The following is an 8760-nucleotide window of genomic DNA, read 5'->3' on the forward strand; positions in this document are numbered from 1 at the left end:
CACAACAATAAACAATAAGAATCACTAATCTTGTACTGAAGATGTAATTTAATGACTGATGTTTACACTGAAACGTATTTGAAATGTGCCTATTTTTTATGTACAATTAAAGTATAGGCTGCTTTTCTGTGTCTTTGTTTGAATAAAAATGATTTGCAATCTCAATAAAGTTTATTTGAAGTTGTGAATTCCTTTCTCAGTAACAAGCAAACCAAGCTCAACAGCCTGGTCTCATAGACTAGACGTAACACAATAAATGTAAATCTGGGACACTCAAATTAGTATGATATGTTATGTTTGGTATGGTTACATAAGACTGACGGTTACATAAGGCAAAAACAAAAGTAGGTTTGTTTGTGGATGGGTGTGCATATAATGTGAATGTCTAGCAAGCCAAAGGTTGTGAGTTTGAATCTCATCATGGACAACTTTAGCCTTATATCTAATTAGTAACTTTTCAACTACTTTTTTACTTTTTAGCTACTTTGCAACCACTTAGCATGTTAGCTAACCCTTCCCTGAACCGTAACCTTAACCCTTTCAGCTAACCCTTCCCCAAACCCTAACCTTCACCCTTCACCCTTTTCGCTAAACCTTCCCCTAACCCTGACCTTAACCCTTAACCAAACTGCTAAACTTAACCCTAACCTTAACACTAACCCCTAACCCTAACCCTTAGCCTAGATAACGTTAGCCAGCTAGCTAACATTAGCCAGTCAGCTAACATTAGCCACCTAGCTAGAATTTGTAACATAACATACATTTAGCAAATTCACAACTATTAAAATGAATTGTAATTCATAACACATCATACAAAATGGATGATGGACATACACAAATGAATACATACCACCAGTGGAGGAAAAAGTACCCGATTGTCATACTTGAGAAAAGAAAACATTCCTTAATAGAAAATCACTCAAGTAAAAGTGAAAGTGACCCAGTAAAATACTACTTGAGTAAAAGTCTAAAAGCAATTGGTTTAAAATGTACTTAAGCATCAAAAGTAAAAGTACAAGTATAAATAACAAAAACATCATTAAATTAAGCAAACCAAGTGGCATAATTATTATTTTTTTGCAGTAGGGATGACCAGGGATGTTCTCTTGATAAGTGAATGAATTAGACAATTTTCCTGTCCTGCGAAGCATTTAAAATGTAACTAATACTTTTGGGAGTCAGAGAAAATCCAAGGAGTAAAAAGTACATTATTTTCATTAGGAATGTAGTGAAATAAAAGCAAAAGTTGTCAAAAATATAAGTAGTAAAGTAAAGTACAGATACCCCAAAAAACTACTTAAGTAGTACTTTAAAGTATTTTTACTTAAGTACTTTACACCACTGCATACCCCATGAAATGTAACATATCATACGCAGGAGGTTGGTGGCACCTTAATTGGGAGAACGGGCTCCTGGTAATGACTGGAGCAGAATCGGTGGAAAGGTATCAAATACAGTACCTGTCAAAAGTTTGGACTTACCTACTCATTCAATGGTTTTTCTTTATTTTTACTATTTTCTACATTGTAGAATAATTGTGAGGACATCAAAACTATGAAATAACACATATGGAATCATGTAGTAACCAAAAAAGTGTTAAACAAATCAAAACATATTTTAGATTTTAGATTCTTCAAATTAGCCACCCTTTGCCTTGATGACAGCATTACAAACTCTTGGCATTCTCTCAACCAGCTTCACCGGGAATGCTTTTCCAACAGTCTTGAAGGAGTTCCCACATATGATGATCACTTGTTGGCTGCTTTTAATTCACTCTGTGGTCCAACTCATCCCAAACCATCTCAATTGGGTTGAGGTCGGGCACTCCATCACTCTCCTTCTTGGTCAAATAGCCCGTACACAGCCTGGAGGTGTGTGGGGTCATTGTCCTGTTAAAAACAAATGATAGTCCCACTAAGCGCAGAACAGATGGGATGGCGTATCGCTGCAGAATAATGTGATAGCCATGATGGTTGAGTGTGCCTTCAATTCTAAATAAATCACAGACAGTGTCACCAGCAAAGCAACCCCACACCATCACACCTCCTCCTACATGCTTCCCGGTAGGAACCACACATGTGGAGATCATCTGTTCACCTACTCTGCGTCTCACAAAGCCACTGCAGCTGGAATCAAAAATCGTACATTTGGACTCATCAGCCCAAGCAAGTCTCTTCTTCTTTTCGGTGTTCTTTAGTAGTGGTTTCTTTGGAGCAATTTGACCATGAAGGCCTGATTCATGCAGTCTCTGAACAGTTGATGTTGAGATGTTTCTGTTACTTGAACTCTTTGAAGCATTTATTTGGGCTTTAATTTCTGAGGCTGGTAACTCTAATGAACTTATCTTCTGCAGCAGAGGTAACTCTGGGCCTTCCTTTCCTGTGGATGTCCTCATGAGAGCCAGTTTCATCATAGCACTTGATGGTTTTTGCGACTGCACTTGAAGAAACTTTAAAAGTTCTTGACATCTTCCGTATTGACTGACCTTCATGTCTTAAAGTAATGATGGACTGTCATTTCTCTTTGCTTATTTCAGCTAGTTTTTGCCATAATATGGACTTGGCCTTTTACCAAATTGGGCTATCTTCTGTATACCACCCCTACCTTGTCACAACACAACTGTGTCATGCCTGCTTCCGCTCTCCCTCTCTGGCACTCGAGGGCGCCAGGCTGCCCTTCATTATGCACACCTGTCACCATCATTACGCGCCGCAGCGCTCATTGGACTCACCTGGACTCCTTCCCTTTGTTGATTGCCCCATCTATAACTGTCTGCTCCCCCGTTTGTTCCCTGTGTCTGCATTAATGTCGTTATGTGTTCATGTCCAGACGCTGTCCTGTCCTGTTCCGTTGATAATTAAATGTTCACTCCCTGTATCTGTTTCTGGTCTCTACTATCGTCAACCCTTACAGAATGCAGACAACACTAAAAGAAGCATCAGGGAGTTTTGGTTGGTGACGTTGGGTTCTGATGCCTTCACCGAGGAAACTGGGGTACCTCAGCTAGCTAGTCGGGCTTCCACGCCTTAGCTGGCTCGAGAGGTGTTTTTTTTCTCAGACGGTTCGTTAGGCTCCCACGCCTCAGCCAGATCGTTGGGCTTTCATGCCTCAGCCAGATCATCAGATTCCCACGCTTTTTTCAGTTCATCAGGCTTCTACACCCCAGCTGGCTTGTCCAGCGCCTATGTTTCGGCCGGCCCGTCAGGCTCACCCAGGTGGGACGCCGGGTGGCGCCCCTAGAGGGAGGGGTACAGTCACACCTTCTTCCGCTCTCCCTCTCTCTGGCGCTCCAGGGCTTCATTGTGCACACCTGTCACCATCATTACACGTCGCAGCGCTCATTGGACTCACCTGGACTCCTTCCCTTTGTTGATTGCCCCATCTATAACTGTCTGCTCCCCCGTTTGTTCCCTGTGTCTGCATTAATGTCGTTATGTGTTCATGTCCAGACGCTGTCCTGTCCTTTTCCGTTGAAAATTAAATGTTCACTCCCTGTAACTGCTTCTCATTTCTCCCAGGGTCATCCCTTATGAACTGATTGTTTCTAACGCATTAAGAAGGAAAGAAATTACACAAATTAACATTTAATAAGGCACATCTGTTAATTGAAATACATTCCAGGTGACTACCTCATGAAGCTGGTTGAGAGAATGCCAAGAATGTGCAAAGCTGTCATCAAGGCAAAGGGTGGCTGAATCTCAAATATAAAATATATTTGGATTTGTTTAACAGTTTTTTGGTTACTAAATGACTCCATGTGTGTTATTTCATAGTTTTGGTGTCTTCACTATTATTCTACAATGTAGAAAATAGTAAAGATAAAGAAAAATCTTGTAATGAGTGGGTGTGTAAACCTTTGACTGGTACATTAAACAAACAGGTGTTTGATGCCATTCCATTTGCTCTGTTCCGGCCATTATTACAGTATGAGCCGTTTTCCACTCAGCAGCCTCCACTGATATCATACTAAATGGAGTATCCCGAATGTACATACAGAATAATACAAAAAGCTCTGAGACCATGTTGCAGCCAGCTGCTCAAACCACACTTGCACATGTTGTTTCCAATGATGCTGGCTGCCGTCCGTAAACATTGAGCCATTTTTATGGCATTGCTGATAGATGATTCACACTTGCACACACAGACAAAAGGTTGCCTTATCCTTTTGCGAGATTCATCTGCACATCTATCTATCTATCTATCTACACACACACACACACACACACACACACACACACACACACACACACACACACACACACACACACACACACACACACACACACACACACACACACACACACACACACACACACACACACACACACACACACACGCTCTTGAGATAATATGACTAACCTGCCCTGAATCTTAGTCACTGCTCTACCCGGCTACTACGCCGTACTCTACCCTGCACCGAAAATAATAATAATAATGATTAATTTAATTTGTAGAGGGCTTTTCTCACACCCAAGGGGCAATATACACTGCTCAAAAAATAAAGGGAACACTTAAACAACACAATGTAACTCCAAGTCAATCACACTGCTGTGAAATCAAACTGTCCACTTAGGAAGCAACACTGATTGACAATAAATGTCACATGCTGTTGTGCAAATGGAATAGACAACAGGTGGAAATTATAGGCAATTAGCAAGACACCCCCAATAAAGGAGTGGTTCTGCAGGTGATAACCACAGACCACTTCTCAGTTCCTATGCTTCCTGGCTGATGTTTTGGTCACTTTTGAATGCTGGCGGTGTTTTCACTCTAGTGGTAGCATGAGACGGAGTCTACAACCCACACAAGTGGCTCAGGTAGTGCAGCTCATCCAGGGTGGCACATCAATGCGAGCTGTGGCAAGAAGGTTTGCTGTGTCTGTCAGCGTAGTGTCCAGAGCATGGAGGCGCTACCAGGAGACAGGCCAGTACATCAGGAGACGTGGAGGAGGCCGTAGGAGGGCAACAACCCAGCAGCAGGACCGCTACCTCCGCCTTTGTGCAAGGAGGAGCAGGAGGAGCACTGCCAGAGCCCTGCAAAATGACCTCCAGCAGGCCACAAATGTGCATGTGTCTGCTCAAACGGTCAGAAACAGACTCCATGAGGGTGGTATGAGGGCCCGACGTCCACAGGTGGGGGTTGTGCTTACAGCCCAACACCGTGCAGGACCTTTGGCATTTGCCTGAGAACACCAAGATTGGCAAATTCGCCACTGGCGCCCTGTGTTCTTCACAGATGAAAGCAGGTTCACACTGAGCACGTGACAGATGTGCTCAGGAATGGCAGGTTGGAAATAGGCCTGTAGTTCTGGACATTGTCAGAGTCAAATTCAGGCTTTTAATTACTGGTGTGACTGCCGCCAGTTTGAGCTGAGAAGGGGATAGGGTCTTTACAAGGGAGGTGGGGATAGGGTCAATTGAGCAAGTGGTGGGCCTCTTTGTCCTAACTAGCTTGGTTACATCAGCAGCAAATACCAGGGCTGGAGAGGACAGCGTGGTGTTATTGATGTTTAACATTTTTATTTGGAAGAGGCACAAGTATTGATTGCACCGTTCTGGGGAGGATGAGGTAGCGGAATTGTTCACAGGTTGGAGGAGCTTGTTCACAGTAGAGTTACCAGTGCTGATACTGATTAGTTAGGAGTAGTAGGATGTCTGAGCTGCATTTAAGGCCTGTTTGTAGTCTTTCTGATGTCGCTCATACATCTTACGCATGCCCAGTTTTCTTATACTGTCATTCTAGACGACGGCCAGTTACTTTGAGAGAGTGTACCAGGGAGAAGATTTGGAGACAGACACCAGGCGGGTTTTGAAAGGAGCAACATCATCCAGTATGGAAGCCAAGGCAGTGTTGTATTGAGTCACAGAGCCAGTAACTGTAGAAGTAGACGATGGATTGAGTAAGCTGAGCAGTGTTTATTGTTTTCAGACTCCTAAACTGAATGGAGCATTTCTTAAGCCGAGTGGGTAGAGGAATATCTAGGATGAAGATGGATGGTGAGTTTATGGTCGGACAGCCTTGACACAGTTCCTTCCAATTTGTCGAGATCCGCGCCTGTGGTACAGAGCAGGTCCAGTGTATGGCCTTCGTTGTGGATGGCAAAGTCCACTTGCTGTTGAAGTCCAAAGTTGTCCAGGACATCAACCAGGCCAGTAGAGAGACTGCAGTCAGGGGGGTCAGCATGTGTGTTGAAATCACCAAGCACCAGCATAGCAGAGGAGGCTCCGGAGTGTTAGTAGCTCAGATAGTTTATCAAGAAAGTCAGAGTTGAGTTCAGAAGGCCGATAAATCAGCAGAGCCAGTACTGATACAGATCAAGTGATCTTGAAGTCATGCATTCAAAAGATGAGACAGCTGGTACTGGAGTCAACTTCACAGTACAGTCAGTCCTGCAGAATACAGCTAATCCGCCACCCCGTCCGGATTTGCGATGACAGTTCACATAGGTGTAGCCAGAGGGAGTGCATTGGTTGAGGGATATGTACTTTTTCGGCTGATGCCAAGTCTTAGTAGGCAGAGAAAGTCTAGACCTCTATCAGTGATGATGTCAATTAGTAGTAAGCTTTTGTTGTTTATGGATCTTGCATTTAAAAGTTGCAGTTGAATGACTTTGGAAGTTGCCTGAGTGGCAGCCTGCAGAACAGACTAGTGTCCTTTATCCTCCATCTCCGGTGTGCATGATGTACTGCTCGCATTGCGAGTGCACAAACACACTTCCTTGGTTGTAGCGAGGGATAACATTTCTGTATCTTTTGGTCCAGCCTTTGGTCCAGTAGATGGGAGATGAGATAAGGAGAGATAACATGAGAATGTGGGAAGATCTGTGCTGGTATTTGAATCCAAACAATTAGTTAGTGGATTAGAGAAGTTGTCAAATATGTTGACTAATTTAACATGTTACCTAAAGAACTCTCAGACCAAGATTGAACTCTTTGGCCTGAATGCTAAGCGTCACGTCTGGAGGAAACCTGGCACCATCCCTATGGTAAAGCATGGTTTTGGTAGCATCATGCTGTGGGATGTTTTTCAGCGACAGGGACTGGTAGACTAGTCAGGATTAAGGGAAGGATAAACATAGCAAAGTACAGAGAGATTAAAATCTACTCCAGAGCACTCAGGAGCTCAGACTGGGGCGAAGGTTCACTCTCCAACAGGACAGCGACCCTAAGCACACAGCCAAGACAACGCAGGAGTGGCTTAGGGACAAGTCCTTGAATGTTCCTGAGTGGCCCAGCCAGAGCCCGGACTTGAACCCGATCGAACATCTCTGGAGATACCTGAAAAAAGCTGTGCAGCTACGCTCCCAATCCAACCTGACAGAGCTTGAGAGGATTTGCAGAAAAGAATACAGATGTGCCAAGCTTGTAGCGTCATACCCAAGAAGACACGAGGCTGTAATCGCTGCCGAAGGTGCTTAAACAAAGTACTGAGTAAAGAGTCTGACTACTTATGTAAATTTTATATTTCAGTTTATTCTAAAAACCTGTTTTGCTTTGTCATTATGGGGTATTGTGTGTAGATTGATGAGGGGACAAAACTATTCAATCCATTTTAGAATAAGGCTGTAACGTAACAAAATGTGGAAAAAGTCAAGTCAAAAATACTTTCCGAATGCACTGTATATACTGTATTATAAACTGGGTGGTTCAAACCCTGAATGCTGATTGGCTGACAGCCGTGGTATATCAGACAGTATACCACGGGTATGACAAAACATTTATTTTTACTGCTCTAGTTATGTTGGTAACCAGTTTATAAAAAAAAAAAAGGCAAGTCAGTTAAGAACAAATTCTTATTTTCAATGACGGCCTAGGAACAGTGGGTTAACTGCCTGTTCAGAACAACAGATTTGTACCTTGACAGCTCGGGGGTTTGAACTTGCAACCTTCCGGTTACTAGTCCATCACTCTAACCACTAGGCTACCATGCCTCCCCAAGTATAATATAATAGCAATAAGGCACCTCGGGGGGGGCTTGCGATATGTGGCCAATATACCACGGCTTAGGGCTGTATCCAGGCACTCCGCGTTGTGTCATGCATAAGAACAGCCTTTAGCAGTGGTATATTGGCCATATACCACACCTCCTTGAGCCTTGTTGCTTAATCTAGTCATGGCTCATCCTACAGTATATAACTACTACTGTACATACCTTTTCTTTTCATATACTGTCGTTACTATTTTCACACACCATTATATGTATATATATTGATATTCCAGTGTCTGACATTGCTAATGCTGATATTTCTTCATTTCTACATTATGTGTGTACTGTTTTGTTTTTTATTGCTAGTTATTACTGCGCTGTTGGATAGCATCTATAAATCTGTGTACGCAACCAATAAACTTGAATTTGATTTGATTTGACTGCACCTTAACTTGTGGCCAACATAAGCAACACAAACAAGTTTTCTCTCCCTCATGACAACAGTGGTTGATGGATCACTTAGATACAATATCTATCATCACTAGTGACTCACCCAATCCACTTAGCTGCATCTGGCAGCACATCAACATAAGAAAACCTTCACTGATATAAGCCAAGATAAGGAGAATGGAATTAACCCCTTGAGCCCTAGGGCCTACGAGAAGTTGTGTTGTGTTTTCACATGCCTGACTCTTTCTACATGTAACTCCTTGTACCTTTCCTATATCCCACCACACTATTTCATGCTTTGTTTGACAAAAAGGGAACACTAATGCAGGAAACAGTGTCTAAACTGATGAGAACCCAATTGACATTGATGTAGGATATAAAAAA

This window comes from Oncorhynchus mykiss, chromosome Y (genome assembly GCF_013265735.2).
Source record: "Oncorhynchus mykiss isolate Arlee chromosome Y, USDA_OmykA_1.1, whole genome shotgun sequence".
NCBI lineage: Eukaryota > Metazoa > Chordata > Actinopteri > Salmoniformes > Salmonidae > Oncorhynchus > Oncorhynchus mykiss.